Raw genomic sequence first — 7,064 nt, 5'->3', positions numbered from 1 at the left:
GCCTATGCGGATCGCATAGACACGAGGCTAGGAGCACGGGTACCTCAACACACCCCTCACCCTCGCATAGCGAGGGTCCCTCGCATAGCGAGGCTGCCTCTCCTCCTTCCGAGCATAGCGTCGCGAGGCTAGGAACACGGATACCTCAACGCAGCCCTCACCCTCGCATAGCGAGGGTCCCTCGCATAGCGAGGCTGATGTTCTTCCTCCGAGGTGCGGCGTCGCGAGGCTAGGAGCACGGACACCTCCACATAGCCCTCACCCTCGCATAGCGAGGGTCCCTCGCATAGCGAGGCTGACGCTCTTCCTCCGAGTGTGGATGAGGCTTGATGCCTGCTGGAATGGGGCGCATAGCGAGGGTGAAGTTTGGATCGGCGAGTGGCCAAAGTCCCTCGCCTAGTGAGGGTGACTCTCTTACCCCAACTCCTTCACCATCATGTGATGCCCTTTCAGGACGTCTCGTAACATAGAGCTTCACTTGTGAATAGAATTCACAAGGAAACAATTCCATATTTACAATTATTATTATTATTATTATTATTATGGCCCGAGCCTTCTCTGGCAGAGATCTTATATCTCAAAAGCTTCCAAGCATACCCGCATAAGAAGGGGAGTTACCTAGGTGGGCATTATACCCTCATGAAATATCACCAACGTCACGTACAAGGCTCTTCACCTCAATGAGAGCCATGCGTGGGACTACAAGAACCACTTCTTCTTCACGAGTGGTTTCCTGCTCCGAACCAACCCTACTCTTATCCTGGACTGGTCAAGGGTTGGTAAGTTTATGTTGCTTTCTGAGCTTTCCTTCTCCAAACCTCGTAGAACCCTTTGTACTTAGTGATTTTACTTTTTTTTAGGCCCTTTTCGTCACACATTCTTTGTCTAGGCTTTCCAAGATTGACTGGAGGCGATGAATGCGCTCCCGGACGTAGACTTGGAGCTAAGCCAGCTTGTTACAGAGGAGAACTTAGTCGATGTATGGCTTTTCCGGAGGGGACAACACATCAGCAACTTGGACCGGACTCACTTTAGGAATTCTACCAAGTCTCAAGCGATGGCTGCAGCCCACATAAATTACGCCGATGAACTGGCTCGCAACAATAATAATCAGCGGCTTACAGATGAGCTTTTGGAGAACGATCGCGCTACCCGAGCAGCCCAGGAAGCTCAGTTGTACCAGGAGCTTCAGGCGGGCATCGAGTCCTCCTCTATAGATTAAGATAAATCCCCCATAATAGTTTATAATGCAAAGTCTATGGGAGATGGGGTAAGTCCCCAACACGTTTGGGCTTCTCCATCTCTTCTCAGGTGCGGCCTCACCTCAAATCGTCATTAGACTACTAAGACTACCAGAACTTGATTGACTGCTATCTTCGCCATCCTAAGAGACAGCTACCTCCTCGAGGCATTGTGCCTTTGGATGATGTGACTTCTTTCCACGCGACGTGGTTCTCCCAGTATGAAACTAATGTTGCGAGAGAGTGGTATTACACCACCACAATATCTAGAATCTACACAAAGTTATGCTAAAGACCAAGAAAATTAGAGTTAGATGATGCAAACCCTTGTAGATGATCAACATTCTTCAATCTTCTTAGAGCTTCAAAACCCTATTTGAACCACCACTTTGAACTTGTTCTTCTTCCTTGTAAAAACACAACTAAAGGCTTATACACGATTTGTATCGCTATCCTAATTATCTATTTCCTAGCCCACCATTGATGCTTGAGGAAATGAGACTTGAGATTGAACAAGCCTTAAACTCACAAAGTCAAGAATTTTCTTTATGAGTCTCTTTGAGAAAACTTGAGATTCTTGAAAGCTAGAAAGGACCAGGGGTTCTCCAAACATAGGCTTAGACAATACTGGGGGCTCAACCAAGTGCGTTTTTAGGTCAAGGAATGCCTGCTCGCACTCCTCAGTCCATTCAAATTTCTTGTTTCCTCTGAGAAAGTTGTAGAACGGCAAACACTTATCAATGGATTTTGAAATAAATTGGTTCAGGGCTGCCACCTTTCCAGTCAGGCTCTGAACTTATTTACACGAGCTAGGCGAATGCATTTCCAATAATGATCTGATTTTATCTGGGTTCGCCTCTACACCCCTTGTATTGACTATGAATCCAAGAAATTTTCCTGACGCCACTCTAAAAGTACATTTCTGGGGATTCAGTCTCATTTTATACATTCTCAAGATCTCAAAACATTCATTTAGATCGGATACATGGTTATCGGCAGTCTTGGATTTGACTAGCATATCGTCGACATACACTTCCATATTTTTCCCGATCTAGCCAATGAACATTCTGTTAACTAACCGTTGGTAGGTAGCTCCAGCATTCTTCAGCCCGAAGGGCATAACTTTGTAACAATATACATTAGTTGGAGTCATAAAGCTAGTGTGCTCTTGGTCCGCTGGATTCATCGCGATCTGGTTATATCCAGAATACGCATCCATGAAGAACATGAGCTCGTATCCCATGGTGGCATCAACCAACTGATCAATCCTCAGCAGTGGAAAGAAATCTTTAGGACAAGCTTTGTTCAGGCGGGAGAAATCGATGCAGGTCGTCCACTTTCCGTTTGGCTTCGGGACCAGGACAGGATTCGCGACCCAGATCGGATATTTTGCTTCACAAATAAACCCACACTTTAATAGCTGAGCCACATCTTCCTCCAGTGCATCAGCTCGGACTATTCCTAAACGTCTCTATTTCTAGGATTTTGTAGGCATGCCTTTGTCCAAGTTTATAGTGTGCATGATCACACTCGGGCTTATTCCCACCATATCTTCATGAGACCAGGCGAAAATATCTAGATTCCCTTGTAAAAATTTAACCAACTCCTTTATCCTATCATCACCAAGATTTTTCCCAATCTTAATGACTCTTGAAGCATCTTTGTGATCTATATTTACTTCCTTGAGCTCCTCAATAAGCTTGGAGCTATAATCTTTCCTCGCCCATTCGTGGGTCAATATCATCATTTGGGGCGATGTCACTATCCTTTGTTTCTTGAGGTTCTTTCGTCCCACAAGAAACTTCCACTTCCTAAGACTCCTCACCTCCGTCACTTATGGTCATTGCTTGCTGCCCGGGTTGTGATTTTCCTTTCATAGAAATGCTATAGCATTCCCTGGCAGCGAGCTAATTTCCTCTGACGGTGCATATTCCCGCAGATGAGGGGAATTTGATTGCTAGCTGGTGGATAGAGGTTATGGCTCCAAACGCCATCAATGAAGGTTGGCCCAAAATTGCATTGTACGCGGCTGGACAATCGATGACCACGAACTCAAGCAGCCTGGAGACAGTCCATGGAGCTTCACCCAATGTTACCACCAATTCGATTGTTCCGATGGCAACTGACCCTTCACCAGAAAAACCATATAGAATCATTGAGGTTGCATTCAGCTTGATTACAGACAATCTCATTTTTTCTAAGGTGGACCTAAAAAGTTGCTTCACAGAACTTTCGTTGTCTACTAGCGTCCTCCGAACTCTCTGGTTGTCAATCTGAACTGTTATGACCAGTGGATCGTTATGTGGGAACTGGACATGGCTGGCATCTTCCTCCATAAATATGATTGGTTGTTTTTCCAATTGCTGCTGCTTTGATAACCATTGTTTCGGGACGAACTCCACTTCGTTATGGGACTTCAGTTCGTTGATATACCTCTTTTGGGCAGCTCTGCTCGTACCTGCAAGATGTGGTCCTCCCAAAATAGTGGCTATATCTCCTCCTGTTATCAGAGGAGGATTGTCCTAATTCATCTGAGCTCCGACTTGATTCATTGGAGCTTCAGGATCTAACAGAGGGTTTTGTCCAGCAGGCTGGCTGGGAGTCGCTCGATTCCGAGCGTATTTGGCCAAAGGTCCTGCCCTGATGAGAGTCTTGATCTCATCCTTCAGCTGTCTACAGACATCAATATTATGACCGATATCATTGTGGAATCGGAAAAACTTCGAAGGATCTCTCATCACTCTTTGGTTTTTTAGCGGTTCTGGATTCTTCTATGGAAGGCGAGTAGAATTAGCTAAGAAGATGCGTTCTATCGTATCCATTAGATCGGTACATGATGTGTAGACTGGTATAAATTTTTCCACAGACTTGTTTTTCTATGTTCTGCTCTGGTCGCCCCCACCATTTCCCTTTCTCTTATTATTTCCCCCTTGGTTATTATGGGAACGATTTGAGCCGTAGCTGCAACATCCGTTACTATTCCAACGGGCTGGACAGGGACTTGGCTGGTACCTGCGACGGAAGCTCGCGCCTCTTCCAGGTTCGCACCTCTTCCAGGTTAACCCACCTTTGGGCTCGTTTCAAGAACTCATCCACAGTATTAACTCATTTCCTCTATAGCTCTTGCCATAGGTCACCTCCAACAAGAATTCTCGTCCTTATTGCCATGAGCTTGGAGCTTTCGTCGGCATCTCTAGCTCGCACTACGACATTGGAAAACCTACTTAGATATTCAATGGTTCACCGGGCTGCTGCTTTACATTAGCCAAAGAGCCAGCCATAATCCGAGCTGCTTGGGAAGCCTTGAATGCTCTCTTAAAATCAGTGGAAAAAATCTTCCACGAGCTAATTGAATGCCTCTTGTATTATTTGAACCACTGCTTAGTTGGCCCAATCAGAGTCGAGGGGAATATAAGGCACCTCAGCTCAGGCCTAATGTTGTGGGCCATCATTATGGTGTTGAACATCCCAAGGTGATTAGACAAATCCCCATATCCTTCAAACTTTGACAAATGTGGCATCCTAAAACCCACTGGATATGCAGTCGTCGCAATATTTAGGGTGAAAAGCTTGAGCTCATCCTCCAAGTCACACTCATCTTTCTCTTTTTCCGAGAGAAGCTTCTTCATTACCTCCTCCATTTGGGCTAGCCTTTCAAGGGTTTGGTCCCTGGTTCCTAGGTTATTCTGGAGTTTTTCAACAACTCCCGTCCTATCGTACGCATTCGACAGTTTGTTGTCCCTCCAAGTTCAACTTTGGTTTTGTGGGACATTCCAGTTATCACGTACTTCGGAAGGACCTCCCCCTTGGTCTTGAAGAGTGTAACTGACTCCTTCATTTCGGGCTGAATTTCTTCTCTGTGAATTCAGGCGATCTCGCAGATCAGGTTGGGTATCGTATAAGGTCGAGGATCTGGATTATTGACACGTGTCCATGGGACATAGGTATGGGCAGATGAAGGAGGATTTCTCCTACTGTCTCCATAAGCAGGAATGTCCCGTGTAGGATGAGGCGGTGTCAAATTTCTTATGGGTGATGGGGGATGTCTAACTGGCGAGGCAATTCTTGTCCCATCAGGGCAAACTAAATTAGCTCGTGCTTGTCCCCCCCCCCCCCCCCCCGCCCCCCAAATCATTTCTAGCTCTTTGTGCCTGGCAATCCGATCGTGACGCAGGAGGGTTGGCCGGAACATTTATCTCTGTGGGCCTGTTCCAGCTATTCCCTGTGGATTTCCATGGGTACCTCGAGGCGCTGGGGAAAGAGGTACCAAACTTGGGGTTCCGGTCCTAACTGACCGACTGACTTGCTGATGTCCTCTCTGAGGGCCACTAGGTTGAGCATTTTGGCGATCTTGCGCTGTAGGCACAGAGCTTGGGGTGACAGTTCTGATTGACGGACTTTGTTTGGATCGGTTATTCCTGTGGGACTTATGAGACCCACGTTGCCTCTTTCTGACATCAGTGTCAGTTGCAAAAGGGGGTAACCGAGCCAAAACCTCCTTAATTTGCCTCTTTTCCTTGGCAAGATGGCTTTCTAACTGCATGTTTTCCAACTCAACTGCATTGAAGTATTCTGGGTTTGGATTCGGAGGCAATGATGCCGAACTCCCAATATCGTCATGGCCCACCAGTTGCTTTCCCGGTCGTTACTAAACTTCAGGGCCATGCTCATTTGAAACAGCGGTATGATGGGCCCCTTGCCCACCAGGTTGTTCCATATTATTGTCGTGCATTGAGCGAGTGACCACCATGATGAGATTTGATTGGGATTTAGGTGAAAGCACTAATCTCTCCTCTCTATGAAAGCACCAAACTGTTGACGTGGTTTTTCGCCAACAGTGAATTAAGAAAATAACAACGTTGAATTAGTGCTTGATAATAAACCAAAATAAGAAATTAACTCTCAAGAAAAAAAATCTTTTTACGTGGTTCAGTGGTTAAAATCCACCTAGTCCACGAGTATATATTATTACTGTTTTGCTTTCTCTATTTTGGCAAAGTTTCAGTATTACAGAATAATCCTCCTTCTTCTTATTCAATATTCTTAGTATTTATAGAGAAATTCCTTGGATAGGTTTGGGTAACCGCGTGAGCCAATCACAGATTTACATATTTATTACATTTAATATGAAATATTCCCATTTATACTAGGATATGATCTGATCACGAAATAAATGGTCTCCTAATATCTGGGACATTAAATATTACAGACTGGCCATAAATGATTGTATAAAATACTCGGGTCTTTGGGGATCCGCAGATTCGCCATATGCTCGAGTTACCACAAACTAGATATGTCTCTGAGCTCGTACTGTGGAGGTCGTGCCGTATGAATATAATCTCGCGCTTCGCAACTTATGCATTCCTAGCTCGTATAACCATCGTGAAAACAGTGTTGTCCACGTGGATAATATATGGATTCCTTGGCTATTTCTTCCATGTATTTATTTTACAGCTGTGCCCGAGCTGAGTAAAAGACTCGTGCTGAAATTAGGGTACACAATACCATATCCATGGTAAAAGGGACACTCAACATGAGATCCCTAAGCCACTCAGCCTCTTTGCCGGCTGCCGCTAGAGCTATAAATTATGATACACCTATTGAAAGAGTAAACACCCAACCAGTGATGGAGAGATTATCTCCCACTCCTGATATCCAACAAGCGTCGGAATATCCTTCAAGTATCCTTGGAAAGTTTGAATAGTGAAGGCTATATTCTTGTGTGCCTTTAAGGTATCCAAGATTCCTTTCAATAGCCTTCCAATGCTTGAAACTTGGATTGCTAGTAAACATACTAAGTTTACTAACAGTATATGCAATATT

This window comes from Humulus lupulus, chromosome 5 (assembly GCF_963169125.1).
Source record: "Humulus lupulus chromosome 5, drHumLupu1.1, whole genome shotgun sequence".
Lineage (NCBI taxonomy): Eukaryota > Viridiplantae > Streptophyta > Magnoliopsida > Rosales > Cannabaceae > Humulus > Humulus lupulus.
The sequence above is the reverse complement of the archived record's forward strand: the minus strand, read 5'-3'. Positions refer to the sequence as shown.